Raw genomic sequence first — 16503 nt, forward strand, 5'->3', positions numbered from 1 at the left:
CACAACAACTGAATTCAACTCTTACTAGAGACACTACCATAGCAACTACAAACACCATAACAAGTTGAAACGCGATACTGAACATACAAAGGTTAGATTAAGGCTAGATGAATAATAAGCACCTTATATAATAACAATAACCCTGTAAATCAATAATAATAAAATCAACCCAAACCTACATTGAATAATATCCACTTCATCTTATATAATAAAGCTAAATGCCATCGGCTTCATCCTTCACATTAAAACCAAATACCATTGACTTCTTCCTAGTCTGGCATGCACAACCCTTGTTGTCATCATCACTCGATTTCTAAAGTGGGAATGTGATGGTGCAATTACGTCAGCCCAAAAATCTACCATGAAAACCAAAGTTAACCTTAGACAACCAGAAAAATCACCCTGGTACGGTACAAAACCTAGTTCCAACGGATCCGTAAATGTCACCTACAGTGACATAACAATATATAACCCAAGCATTATTGTCTTGACAATAGTTGAGATTAAAGGCATATTGTCTTTATAGAGAAAATGTGCATTAGATGAAATTCCAGCTTAAAAGTGCCCATGAAATTTTCATGTAATTTCTATGTCATAATATGTAAACCAATAAAAAACCTTTAAGTTTAAAAAAATGTATATATAAATATTTTGGAGGGAAAAGAAGAATAACTACTTTTTTAAATTGTAATTTTGGTTTATCTCCTTATATATTTACTCAAAATTTCAAACATAGACACTCGTTGGATGCGAAATTAAATTTCACATCCAACACGTACCCATTATACATACTTTTGGGAATAGCCACATTTATAAAAATTGAAGATACATTAAAACATGATCTTTCGTAACATTGTGGTCCCTGGGATATATTTCTAAGATCTTGTAGGGAGGGAAGAACACTGATTTACTTTTATGTCCCGATGAATTGTCAATAATGCCCAAAAACACAAGAAAAGAAAAGAAAAAAAAAATGGTGTGTCCAGAGAATGCGAGAACAAGTGTGTTGGGAGAATCAATGAACAACATAATGATGATCATGTGATTTCAAGGCCACCGAATTGATATGGCTATGTATGAGAATTAGAGAGCTAGGTAAATTCAAACTCACTAGAATAGGTTAATATATGTGTTGACAATAATTTTGCTTCGAGTGACAAATAATATAAACAAAATAATGAGTGATGGGCACTCACACAAAGCAGTCATTGGACATGGAAAAAGTCGATTCGTGTTGAGGTTTATAACTAGGTTTAGTTTAACCAAGTGTTTTGTATTTTTTTTGGGTGTTTTATTAATAAATGGTCTTTTGTTTTGAATTTAAGCATATATATTTTTTATAAGTAGAACTTCGGTGTAAATCACATAGAAAGACCTTTGTCGACGCGTTTCGAACCAACCAGTGTGGTTCATCGTCAGGACAAGTTGAAGAAACAGATCCAGCAATTGCATGTTATATAGTCTGAGCAGAGCCTCGAATGGCTATCTTGACCGATGGCTAATTTTGACTTACGGACCAGGGTCAAAAAGTCATTTTGATAATTTAAGGAAGTTAGTTATATTCGGTGACCATACCTTAATTATATATCTAAAATAGTTTTAATTGGTATTAATAGTTAAAAAGGAATCATTTAGCCCACGGGGTTTGGATTGACGGTGAATGGGTGCGTTGTTAAGGCACTCCTTGCGATAGGTCACCGGTTCAATTCCCCGTGGGTACTTAGTTTAGTCTTAACATAGAAAAAAAAAAAAGGAATCATTTAATAATTAATAATTATAAGTTATTTTAATCTAAATGGGATTTAGTTATATGGAAGGCCTTACTTTTAATATATATAAGGTAATAGTTAGTTAGAATAACTATATATTAGAACGAGTGATTAGTAATAAGTTAAAAAAATAAAAATAAAAATAAATAAATAATAAATAAATAAATAAAAATTAATTAATTAATTAATTAAATAAATAAAATAAATAAATAAATTTAATAAAAAACATAGCTGGAAATGGTTAAAGTTAGTAAATATAAAGAAAAATAAAATAAAAATAAAAAATAAAATAAAATAAAATAAAAAAATAAAATGAAAAATAAAAAATAAAAAATAATATATATATATATAAAATAAATAAATAAATTTGAAAAAAATAAAAATAAATAAATAAATAAATAAAAATAAAATAAATAAAAATAAAATAAATAAATAATAAATTAAAAATAATTAATAATAAAAATAATAATGATAATAATAATAATAAATTAAATAAATAAGTAAGTAAAAAAAAGAAAAAGAAGAAAAGGACACAAAATAAAAAGAAGGAGAAGGACCGGAAGATAGTCTTTTAAATTGTAATTTTAAAGATAGTCTTTTAAATTTTGTATTACTTAAATCTATTTTTAACTTTAAAAAAATTGAAATTTATTTTCTATTAAAATTGTATTAATTTAATTATTCAAAATAAAATAAAAAACAAATGTATTTTTAAATAAAAAATAAATTTGTGCACGGGGTCATGGATAGACGATAATCAAGTGATTTGTTAAAACATTCCTTAATGTGAATTCAATGGTTCAATTCTCCACCACGATGGGATGATATTTTAGACATGTTGAAAATATGATCCTAGGAAGCTTAAAAATAAACAAACAAATAAATAATTATTTAAAATTAAAATTATATTAATTTAACCATTTAAAAAAAAATTAATTATATTTTTAAATACAAAATAAATTTAAAATTAAAATTATACTAATTTAACCATTTAAATTTTTAAAAATCGATATTTTTTCACGACTGGTAAGAATAAATAAGTACGATTTTCCATATTTTGCGATATAGCCTAACATTTCTTGAGAGGATTTTCTTTGAGCGAAGGAAAATTAAACCTACCAACTACTACTATTCAATTTACTATACTTTGACCATGGAAACCCATAAATATTATTGTTTAGAAATTGTAGAACGTAATTTTACTTGATTTTAAATAAGATTATATTTATACACCAATATCTTTAAAATGTTTGTTTTGGTTTTGATCCACATTTCAAAGGTTACACAAAAGATGGTGTACTATTGGAAATCGTTATTCAATCAGTATATGAGATATTTTTAGTCGTAATATTATTCAATATAAATATATGATATTTGTATTTATAATATTATTAATTTGAAAAATTAAGTTTTCTTATGATCATGAAGGGTGCGAAAGTAATAATAATTATGACTTTTTTAATATACATGACAGTATGATTTTATGACCATGTTTCTCACAATTTACTAATATTTTGAATTTTTAAAAAATTTTATATAAATAATTTTGATAACTTTTTAATTATTATTATTATTATTTTAAAAAAATTGAAAATTAATTTTCTCCGATAATTATAATGTGTTCTCATACAAATTAAAAAAGTCTTCATGAACGGTTATTTTACTATACACATTTATATGTGCCATACACATATATTTTACCATAGATTTGATAAGATTTGAAGTCTTAGTAATTTATATATTTTTATAAATTAAAAAAAAAAAAGTAATAGCTATTTTTTAAGAAATAGAAGAAATATTTTTAAAAATATTATATATATATATATATATATATATATATTTTTGTTACAATTATATTAAAATATTAGATTGAAAATAAAGAAGTTCCAATTCTTTTAATAATAAAATAAGATATGTTAGACAATATTGATATAATTTCACTGGTTTTTAGATTTTCATAGCTTGTAAAAATCAAAATGAAATTAGACTTTTTGATTTGCATTTTGTTGGACAGTAAAAATTACTTGAGAAAATAATTATCTAATTCTTATTTATAAATTTGATAAAGCAAGGTTGTTTATAATCATTAAGATACTTATAAAGCAAAGTTCATTATAATCATTGTGATACTTATAAATAATTGATTGTTTAGTAACCCCTATCATCATTATTATATTATAATTAGTAAATATATATTATTTAAAATTCGGATTGAATTGAAAATGACTTAGTTTATGCAATGTATGGAATATGAAGCTTTTTACAAAGGAATAAGGTTTACAGTAAGAAAGCATGATGTCAGAGGTTCACATGGATGATAAATAGTGTGAGGAGAATCTATTTTCTATAAATCTAAAAGGGTGATAGGGTTATAATGTGGAAATCATTAAAATATAATAGTTTGTTGAGAATCTAAAATAGTTATTATGAATTATGAAAAAGAATTAAGCTCATAAAAAGTAAGGTTACTATCTAAAATAGTTATTATGAATTACCAAAAAGAATTAAGGCCATAAAAAATAAGGTTACAAACTTATTTTTAAGGGATAAAACATTCGAAGGTAAAAGGTTAATTGGCTAAAATCATGACCCTCTAATGACAAGAAAAAATTTGGAGAGAAACTAATTTCTAGCTTGCATGGATAAAAGAACTCCTAGAGGTTGGATGAAGGAATGTTTTCCTTCCATAATTCAAAATTGTTGATGGCATTTCCACTTATTTTTTACTCTTTTTGGCTGAATTTGAGTAAGAAGGGGTTATATGGATTAAGTAGGGGATAGGATTTGGTGCTTTAAGTGAAGATATGCATGAAGAGGTAACATATAAAAAAGGAGAACGATTTACAAGGAAACCACACATAGAAAAGGTTTTTAGTGTTATAAGACAAAGAATAATTTTAAGAGCAATGCTTGGTAAAGAATGTTTTAGTAGATGTTTCTAATAACTAAAAGTTCTATGTAGTTGAAGATTCTACAAGAGGGTCCAAGAGGGTCCTTTGTTTGTTGGATTTAAACAATAAGGCGTATTGGTGTACAACTATTTAATATTAACTAGTGAGTATTATATATACGAAAAGCATTAGTCCATATAATATATTATGAGAATCTATATATCTATATCTATATATATATATATATATATATATATATATATATATCTATATATATATATATATATCTATCACGGATTCATTCAATATGATTTTTTGGTAATGATAATGATCATAACAATAATTGAAACAATAATGGTATAATTAAAAATAACCATGTTCTTAGAGTTTGGAGCATTGATAGAGTTATTATAGACATTAAGATCAATGTGTTAAGGTGCATAACAATCATTCAAATAAATAATCCCCTAAATGCATATAAACACCTAGTTTGTTAAAATAAAATCAATGCATTGATATGATCTGTGTCATGTTATCACATGCAACATCTTTGTTTATTTTTTAATCAAATTTGAATTACATGGTATAGAGTAAATACTTTATATAATAATATTGGTTTTTGCAATCATTGGATTATTTCATTATGCCATCTAAAAAGATATACTCTTTGTTTTGTTATAATGTAAATCATCCATGTATGAATGATTGTAGCATAACATTTTACAATACAGGAGCTGGAATGCAATCAAATAAAAAGAAGACATTCCTTATCATAAAAGTTTGGACAATATGTTGACATTGAACAAAATATATAGTATTTGAAAAGAAACATTTTAAAATATAAAAGTTGTAACATTCAATTCTATTGATCATCATTGGTAACCTAAATTGTTATTTCATGCATTTACGCTTGCACATTCTCCTATTTATTTTTATTGAAAAGTATATGGTCTTCCATTGTTACCTAACAAAACTATCAGGTTGAGGAATAACTCTCCTTGTCTCTCCTTCATAAAGGTAATGTATGTATTAATATAAGAGGATGAGATTTGGTTTCATCTTCCAAGATCTCAATGACAATTCCTATCAACATATGACTATACATATATCTTTACAAAACTATTTACAACAACATTTATAGATTTTAGCTCAAACCTTAAGGATTAGAAATAAAGCAGTCCCCACTTCAATGAAAATGAGTGTATGAGTCCAGAATTAATGTGCCTTAAATTACCAAGGGAAATACACAATACATAAGATTTTATTTTATTTTTTAATAATTTAACATTAGGTTTTCTATTACTTGTTTAATGTAGTAACATATGATAATAAACAAATGTTCATTAGTTCTTTGGCACTACTACCACTCACACTTTAGTCACCACCATAAATTTTGATAAGGTTTCGAGGTACCATGGGGACCATGTCATCTTATCTTTGTGACTCAGTTATATATAAAGTTATACAATAATACATGGTTGAGCCCTCGAAGAATTTTCACACTCCTCTTCATGAACAAAACCTTTGGATTTTATTTGGTTAAGATTTTGCACACATTAGGAACCCAATGGCCTAGCATTCATAGAGGGTGAATTATACGATTATTCCACATTAAACTTTTGTCATAAATTACAATGTCTATGACATAACTTGTGGAAGCCATGTGGCTTGGGGTTGCATGGCCTTATGTCCATGCAATAGCAAATTGTTTCATGTGGCCTATAGGAGGTTAGCCAACTAGCATTAATCAATGAAATCTAATGGTAAGGATATTTCAAGAGGTATTTATGGTTACACCTCTCCCCCTTGCACATTCCCTTTTCCATTTGTGTGATTGTCTTCCACCGATGGAGCTCTGCAACCAGGGTTTCACTTTGATAGTTCTCTAGAGTCATTATTCTGTCATTTTTTGGTTCAAACACATCCAAATTATGGGGTCATTACACCTGGTAGATGGGTATGTGACCTCAAGGCTTCTTGGTGTTAATAGTTCTTCAATGGACAGGTACAGTGACAAAATGAAGGCCATGTTTATGTTTTCTTACACATGATTTCTATTTATCTTCTCTAGGACTAGATTTTAACCATTTTCTCAAATAACTATTTTGGTTACCCTTACAAGCTTTGATGGCTCCCTTCAACAATCATTTAGAGTAGCTTTGGCTTGAATATTGAGCGGTTGACACCATTTCGATTCATGTTTTCATTATAAGGAATAGTTTGATAGCCTTTTTCCATTCCAGAGGTAATGCAAGGGTTTTAGGGTAATTGGTTTGCTTCCCTTAGAACATGGTTGGCTGGTTTAACTTTCTACTCCATGTGCCTCTATATTAACCCTCTACTTTCTTTCTTATGCAGGTTTAAAAGTAGTACGATGGTGAACCTATCGTGGCTTTATTTCATCCTTGATGAAGAGGGTTTTTCTTTCAATCATAATATGGTGAGTATTTACCCTTGTCCTTGAACTCTTTGATTACTCCTATTTAGTTTTAAGATGTACCCTTCTGGTTTCTAATAATTTTTGGGTATATCTCTGATTTTATACTTTTCTACCTGAAAACCCCTCAAGGATAGCACCAATTTATAAACTCAGAAAACGCAATCATTCAATCCTTCTTAAGGTAAAACTATAAGGATAACTGGGCCCCGTACTTCCCAGGTTACAAGTAACTCTTGGGTTTATATTTTCTTTGTTCCTTAATGTTTTTTTTGAAATCTGTCATCCAATTTTTCTTATCATGCACACAATAAGAAAAATGCATGCAAAGAATTTGTTTAAAGGTTTAGGGTTTTTGGTGGCGAGGGAACTTGCTCTTATTTTTAAGATGTAATAACACGTATAATATGCTTCTATTTCTTCTTTGTTATTCCTTATTTTGGGTTTTACTTGATTGTCATGTACTAATTAAAGAATCAACCTATGATATTCTAGGTAATTCACCATTACCCCAAGTAACCAAAGTTCCTTAATGACCACACGAGAATCACCATGTACTTGTTCATGCCTTTTAACTCTTTTCATTCATCTCGCAGCTCTTATGTGACCTAGGTAATCCTTCGACCCAAATGACTATACTCATATTCGATAGAGATACTTTTTATCTGACTGTAATGGAATTTTTCCTATAAGTAGTCATTTTTCCCTCGATCAGACAATAGATACTATAATTTTTCTCTTAGTCACTATAACATATTATTTACTGGGTGAGTGGATGGAGTTGGGTTAGTCTTTTTGGCAAAGTGAGAGCGTTATTTTGTCAAAAGAATATTGAGAAATTGTTAAGCACTTGATCAACTTGTTTAGGAGCTCAAAAATAGCTTGATTGAGTGTTTAAACCAACCTTTGATAAATCCCATTTATAATCTAAGTTAGAGGATCAATCATGAATGATGGCTCGATCGAGTGCTTCGAGTTGATCGAGCATTATTTATTATTGAAAACCCTAGTCACGACTTCAACAAATCATTTTTCTCAAACCATGGGAAAAAAAGGAGTTATATGGAAGATTTCTAAGCTCAAACAAGATGGAGGAACTCAATCCAACTTCCCATCAATCTTTCCAATTACACAAAGGCTCAAGCCAAGGTAGGTTTCCAGTCATTTTTTCTCTTTTCTTTAACTTTTTTTTGCAAAATAAAATAAATTAGTTTGAAAAAAAAAACTACCATAAAAAATTCAAAAATCCATCAAGAAAACGACAATGCAAACCACCAAATAACACGAAGAAAACCATTAAAAAACACACAAAAAAACATCTTAGAAAACCACCAATAAAACCCTTTAAAACTACGAAAAATAACTAAAATTTAGATTTTAAATATTTTTTATTGTAAAAACTTTATTTTTTAAATTTCAAACAAATTTAACGAGAATTATGCCCAAATAAATTTTAAAACATAAAACAATTAAACCATAACCATTAAATAAATAAGTTAGGAGTTTTAGATTGACATAATGAATATGGTTGCTCATGGTGAACCTCTATTAAATCAAACAATAAATTTTCTTTTCTTTTTTATTTTAAATTTAAATAAATTTATATTTTAAATATTTTTAAAAATAATTTTACTTAAATAAAATATTAACTAAATTAAAACTCCAAAATGAAAATATTTTATTATTTAATTAAATTTTATTAAACACACACACATAACAAAACATGAAGTTATATATGTTCAAGTTTCAACAATGCATCATTGATATATCTATATCTATATATATATATATATATATATATATTATATATATATATATATATATATTATATATATATATATATATATAGATATATATATATATATATATAGATAAATCCATGATGAAAAGTGAATTTAAAGTCAATATATAAGCATTTTGGGTCATTTCTAATTTGTACCATGTTATTTAATTATGTATGTGTTGTACCAGAAACATTTTTTTCATGTGCTTGAATCTAGTACATGTCATGTTTCAAAGTAAATCATTATAAGAACTTGTCTTATGAAGTATTTGGTTAGCATGAAGTTTTATTTATTTTGCAAATAGATTTATTTTAATTATATATATATATATATATATATATATATATATATATATATATATATAGAGCCCAAGGGTTAGCTCAGTTGGTCAAAATTAGTGCCTCACCATCGGGAGGTCATAGGGTCCATTCTCCCCGAAGCCCTTGGGGTTAGGCCTTGCTAGTGGGCCACGGAGCTAGATTCCTTCGGGGTTGATGAACCTAGATTTTTCCGTAGACGCAGTGCCACCCATTGACTAGGGTGTCCGTGAACCATAGCCAATATATATATATATATATATATATATATATATATATATTCTTCTCTATGAATAAAATGCATTATTTACAACTAGGAAAAAATGTAAGTTAGATTTGATCACATTTTTTTATTGTCTTTACATGAAACTCAGTGCTTTGGTTGATAATTTATCAAAAAGGAGATTTTATTTAATTTAGGACTTCAACCTAGATTATTCTACTGGAGTTTATAAATGGTTTTCTTGTCAACATTCTTTCTACCTCAACATTTTTTTCGTGGATTAGTCTAAATGTATTATATGTAATTTAGAAAGCCATCTCCCATACATCCCCTACTCGCAACCCCTTGGAGTGTTAGGGTATATGTTATACATGGTCAAGCTAGTTCACATAGCCATACTAGAGTGTGTGTTCCACCCATAGATACTCCCCCCGACACCAGTTGAAGTGTCAACAGTAGTATTGTTTTTTTTGTCGATGATCTTTCTATAGGTAGTGGACCTTCTTCACTTGTTGCAGGTACATATCTCGCATTTCAAATCCATTTTAAACTTGATGTGTTTATGTCTTGAGATTATCTTTAATTTTTAAATCATCTTCAAATGATGTGTTTGATTTTAATGTATATGTTATTATGATTATAGTTTGTTAAATATATATTAAATTATGTTTATGATTTGCAGACCCTCAACACTTTGATGACGAGGATAAAAGTGCAGTGTCGATCCCTCCATGGAACAATGCTATAGCTAGTATCATAGTTGAGCATGTTAGGACCCAATAGACATGGATCACACGAGAGGTGGATAAAAGCTCTGCTTGTTTGCTTACTAGGTGTATTTTGTCTTTAATGTTGGATAACATCAACAGAATGATCGAGACATACCAAAGGGCATGCCCACAAATCCACCTCCTATATTCCATACATAGGATTAGGAGGCTAGAGGTTAGAGGCCCACATACTTTGAAGGTAGTGCAAGATGCCACCAAGAACATTGATGTTTGTGGAGAGTTGTTTGACATCCCTCTAAACTATGGTGCTAGACATGCTAGTTTGATTATGCTAAAATATTTTAAGAATGTTTATGTGACCCCTTTTGTTTATTATCGATTCATTTGACCTTGGGTACAATTTCCCCATGATGAACAAGTCCACATTTACTTTGCAAAACATATATATGTGGAGTTTGCACTACATTTGAGGTCATATTACACTAGCACCTGATCTAAGTTTTATGGACCTGCCTTGGGACATAGTTATGAAAATGTCGAGGTTCGTAGGGACACTGCTCATGTAGTTCCACCTCTGAGATTGTTTCCACGACCATCTTAGAGAGTGGTATTTCTGACAAAGCTAATGTAATCATCACAAATTAGCATTGAGACTAGGCATACCATTATATATATCATGCAGAGGGCATTCGCCACTGTACATGTCACATTAAGTGGAGAGATGAGCATACCACCTTCTATGCCTCATGGCCCACCCATTGCATTATATGATGATTCATATCATTGGAGCCTAGAGAGTGACCAACTTTTTTCATATGAACATATGTGTCGTGATACTATTTGTGACACTTGGAGGGTACAATACCCACATGACACAAACTAGGTATACATTTACGAAACTTTTTACTCTTACCTTTAAATTATACATTATTTATATTAATAAGTTCATACAATATTTCATTTATATTAATAAATTAATGATAACATGCATGCACAACCAAACTACACAAATGATCTCTTGAGCTCATATGAGGGGGAAGTTGACCAACCAGAGCAAACTCCTCTAGTGAATGTTTCCACGGCTCAATCTCCTCCACCTCCACCTCCACCTCGTAAAATTCATGTGGATGAGAGTCACTATGTAGAACTACATGGAATAATAGTTGAGGTAAAATTTTGTATTCCTAAGATTCCAACATTTTCTTTTTTAAGTTACATGTATGCATGCTAATTAATGAATAGAATAATTCTATTTTTTCTTTGTCATTGTGTAAATAGGCCCAAATGTAGAGGGGTGTCGATGTTGCATTTATGTGGACACATGAGTGGGATGTTGGGTATGGAGGCATGGAGCCATATGCAGGGGCACGACAAACCTAAACTGATTAGACCCCCATCCCACTTGAATTCCATTTCCAGTTGACTGAGTCATAGGTAAGATGTTATTTAAATGCATAATTTAAAATCATTTATTTCAAGATTGTTTATTTTGTATAAATAATGTTCTAATTAATTTGAATTTGAATGTGTTATATTGGAGTATCAGATTATGGATGTTCACTTTGTGCATCAAAACAAACATAAGAGTTTTAGAAGTGATACTTTCTAGAGTAGATCATAGATAGTTTGCATATTTTCACGCCCATTTCACAGGGCAATTTCTGATGTGATGTACAGACTTTGTATATTATCATACATGGACAATTTATGGTTGCATGAACATTATTTTAGTTTATGGATTCTTATTATTTTAGTTTCTCGATGTTCATGTATAATGTAATTTGCATATATTTTCATATGGAAAACTTATTATCATACATAACTAACAAGATAACAATTTTTACTTCTAAGGAAATAAACTAAGAAAATAAGTACAATCTTCTAGACTATGATGCAACTCACTTAGATACTAAAAATGAACTAAAATATATGTTCATGGTTCAATCAAAGAAAAAAAATATGATTAACATACATTTTAAATTCAATTTTAAGAGATTTACTCAATCAGTAATGTTCAACAAAAATGTTTTATTAAATTTTATTTCTTTTGAGTTTATCTATATGAGGTTAGTCATAACATGATATAAGTCATATATATTGGAATTTAATATACCAAAAAACAATTAATGATATATTTTTAGATAATTTTATATAATTATGTGAACTTTCCTAAATTTAGTTGGTTATCGAAATATTTCAATCAATTCCTTAGCTTAAGACCTTCAATTAAGAACATTCAAGCACTAAAATTTCACAAAATAACAATTTTGAATTCTAGTTTCATATACTAAAGAAATAAGTACAATCTTATTATGATGCAAGTGTTAGGATATTCTGACACATAGGAAATAGTTAAGTATAACTTGGTCTAGTATAGAGTTAGGTAAAGTGTGTTTCTTTACTATGTACATTTTGTAACTTACAATCTGACAGTCACGATATGTAGTGATCCGACGCTTCATTCTCTCCTCAGTATTATCGACACTTGATCTGTGGCTTAACACCCGATTGGTCCATGATCTCTATTTAAAGAGCATGGACGGTCATTTGAAGGTTAACTGTTCATGAGAGAAGCTTATGTAAAATTTCATTCTTTTATTAATAAATTGCCTGAAGTGGCCACGTTGGGTCAGGCCGTGGACTGTTTCCCTCTTTGAGGGTTTTAACCACGTCAAAATACTAGTGTATTGATCTGTGATTTGTGTGTGAGCAGTGTCCTTTGATGTTCTACCTGAGGAACTTACCCTGTAAATTCCTACATGGTATCATAGCTATTTGAGGGCCGCGTCCGTTGGTGATCCAAATCTGAAGCCAATAGAACTACATCCGACTGTCGTTTCCTAGATCTACTATTTCTGACTACTTTCGGGCCGAGAGGGCTGCTCTATTTTGTTGGGAGCATCTGTTCCAGTGAGGAACGCCTTTCGTTTCACACGAAAAGGTTTCTGGTAGCCCTAGCTACGTCATTTTTAAGATCTGGAGGTATACAGTGTTTATTTGCAGTTTACAGTTATTTTCTCTCTGTTTATTTCGGTTTCAGTTTATTTAGATTTTTTTATTACCGGATCTGTACCTTTCATTTCTACGTATGCTCTTTGCCCCGTGACTCTGTGCGATCTAGGCAAATCAGAAACAGAAAGGAAAGATTTTTCTCATGCATATGCTCTTTTCCGCTGTGCCTTAGTGGGGTCTCAAAAAATTAGAAACATTGAGGAAATTATTTAGTTCCCAACTAAAGCTAACTTCGAGCCATAAGGTTCATTTTTTTTTGTATGTCCGTGTTGGGTTTTGTGTTTTTTTTTGTTTTGTAGGGAAAAAGAGCTTTCTCAAGAAAGCACGCAACCCAAAGCTTCAGTGACTAAACCCCCCCCCTCTCTCTCAAACTTCTAGTTTAGCTCACTTGGTCCAAAGCTAATTTATGAGAGTAGAGGTCTTGAGTTCAAGTCTCCTTTTTGTGGGGGCGGATTTTTCATTTCCGCACATTCCCGCACTTCATCGGCATCTTCATCAAATTTTCTTCAAAAAGCAATAAATTCTTCATCTGGAAGCCGTTTTTTTGAACCAGCCTATTTTTTCAAGATCTTTCCATTGGAACACTTAGTTACAACATCTATAGCTTTAGTTTCTATTAAAATGGAAAGTCCATGCCAAGTTATTCTTGACAGCACCAACTAGATCTTTCCATTGGAACACTTAGTTTCAACATCTACAGCTTCAGTTTCTGTTAAAATGGAAAGTCCATGCCAAGTTATTCTTGACAGCACCAACTACTTCCAATGGTGGTCCTACATTGTGGATTTACTTAGAAGTAAAGGTCTCTATAGAATAGCCTCAGGCCAAGAAACCAAACCAAAGGATGAAGATAAGGCAGCTAAATGGGAAAATAGGCAAGATCAATCATGAGGGTTTATAGGAATGTCTATTTCTCTAGATCTTAGATTCCATATTGTAGAACTTGATACTCCTGAAGAAGCAATGAAACAGATCACTAAAGTTTTTGGAATTAAAAATGAACTTAAAGCCCATCAACTTGAAAATGAGTTGCTTACATTGGACCCCAATAATTTTTCTTGCATTGAAGATTTTTTGTCCAAGTTCAAGACCCTTAGACTTCTCTTGGAAGGTGTAAGGTTAAGAAAGAACATAGTAGCCTTATCTACTCCATTCTTACTAAGTTGGGACCAAACCATTCTGTGTTTGTTTCCACCTTCCATTCTACAAGAGAAGCCTTCATTTCTCAAGAACAAGCCTACAAGTCCCCTTCCTTTGATTCCTTTTGTGATTATTTAATAAGAGAACAAGAAAAACTCTTACACCTTGGTCTTCTTCATCTTAGAAACTCTTCTAAGAAAGCGTTAGCCACCCAACAGCAACCAAATTCAAAGAATCCTAAGAATTTGTATCCTAAAATGAATGGTCCTAAACCAAACAAGGGTCCTAAGCAATTTCAGCCTCAAAATGAAAAATCATTTCAACAAAATGATAAGATAAATAAAAACAAAGGGAAGAAGACTGATAGACATTGTAGCATTTGTAATCGAGATGGCCACTTAGAATCCAAATGCTTTAAGAAGATGGAAGCCTTGGAAGCAGCAATGAAGAAGCATAATATCCATTTGGAGCACTCTTCAACTTCAACTTCATCTTCAGGAATGGCACTTTCTGCATGTGGTTGTCAAGCATCTCGGTCTGGCTATGCACTAAATGTATCTTCTTCTTCTCATTCTCATGAGTGGTCCATTGATTCTGGAGCTTCTTATCACATGGCCAAAAACAAAGCCATGTTTTCTTCTTTAAATGATTGTAACACCAAAAATATATATGTTGGTGATGATAGATCTCTTAGTGTTGTAGGGACTGGAACTGTTCATATAGACAATGGTCAATTTAATGATGTATTATGTGTTCCAACCTTATCCTGCAACCTTCTATCTATATATCAGATAACTCATTCAGGTGAAGGTAAAATCGTTGAATTTTCACCTCACGATGTTGTAATTAAGGACCTAAGAGATCCTAGACATATTTTAGCTACTGGCATTGTTGATGATTCTACAAGGTTGTATAAGTTTCACAACTTCGGGTCATCAAATCTTCCCTTAGTATTTGCTGTTCATAACGATGAAGTGAGCAAACTTTGGCATGAGCGATTTGGTCACTTAAACTATCGCTCCCTTCAGAATCTATGTAAAGAAAATATGGTGACAGGTCTTCCAATCGTATCTTGCAGAGATGTGTTTGTTCCGGATCTGTACTCGGAAAACATCATTGGGATAGTTTTGAAAATTGTGCCTCTTGGCACGCCTCAGCCCCTTTACAGCTTGTGCATAGTGATGTATGTGGTCCACTTCCAGTTGTTTCATTCTCTGGCTACAAGTATTTCTTAATTTTCATTGATGATTTCTCCAGACGCACTTGAGTATACTTCTTAAAACTCAAGAGTGAAGTATTTAACATGTTCTTGGCCTTTAAGGCCTCTGCTAAAAAACAATCTGGACATCAAATTTTTAAGCTAAGATCTAATAATGGCGTAGAATATGTTAACAACAAATTCATCAACTTTTGCACTGAGAATGGAATTCGAATGCAACATACTGTTCCATATACTCCACAACAAAATGGTGTAGCTGAAAGGAAGATTCGCACCTTAAAGGACATGGCTAATTGTATGCTTCAATCTAAAGGACTTAGTCTTAATTATTGGGCAGAAGCAATTAACTGTGCAAATTACATAATAAATCGCACTCCTACTAAGGTTTTAAAGAATATCACTCCAGAAGAAGCATGGAGCTCAATTAAACCAGATGTAAGTCACTTTCGTGTTTTTGGAAGTGAAGCATGGGCCCATATTACAGATGAGAAACATAAAGCTTTAGAACCTAAGAGTGAAAAATGTATTTTTGTTGGATATTCTAAATATGTCAAAGGATATAGACTTATTCCACTTAAGTCCAAGAATGTTATCATTAGAAGAGATGTAAAGTTTGTAGAAAATATATCAGCCTACGAGCCTAGTTCTGCGGATGTGCCACCTCTCCCTGTCTCTTCTACTTTTGAAAATATTTCTTCTTCAGATGATGAAAGCGAGGATGAAAATCCTCCCCCACCTTCTCAGGATCCTCCTTCAGCTCCTCAGCTTCCAAAATGGGTCTGTGTTACTTGGGATGCAGTAGGTGATAGTGCCGGTGATCCTATAGATTAGCGATGTACACATTCTCAGTTTGATAGAGCCTCTTCTTTACTGGCTCAAGCTTCAGTGAATTATGATCCTGACACCTTTGCAGAAGCTTCAGGCCATCCAGATTGGGAAGCATCTATGAATGAAGAATATCATTCATTATTGGCAAATGA

Source organism: Pinus tabuliformis, chromosome 9, assembly GCF_031772625.1.
Source record: "Pinus tabuliformis cultivar Carrire ecotype Pingquan chromosome 9, CPIR1, whole genome shotgun sequence".
NCBI lineage: Eukaryota > Viridiplantae > Streptophyta > Pinopsida > Pinales > Pinaceae > Pinus > Pinus tabuliformis.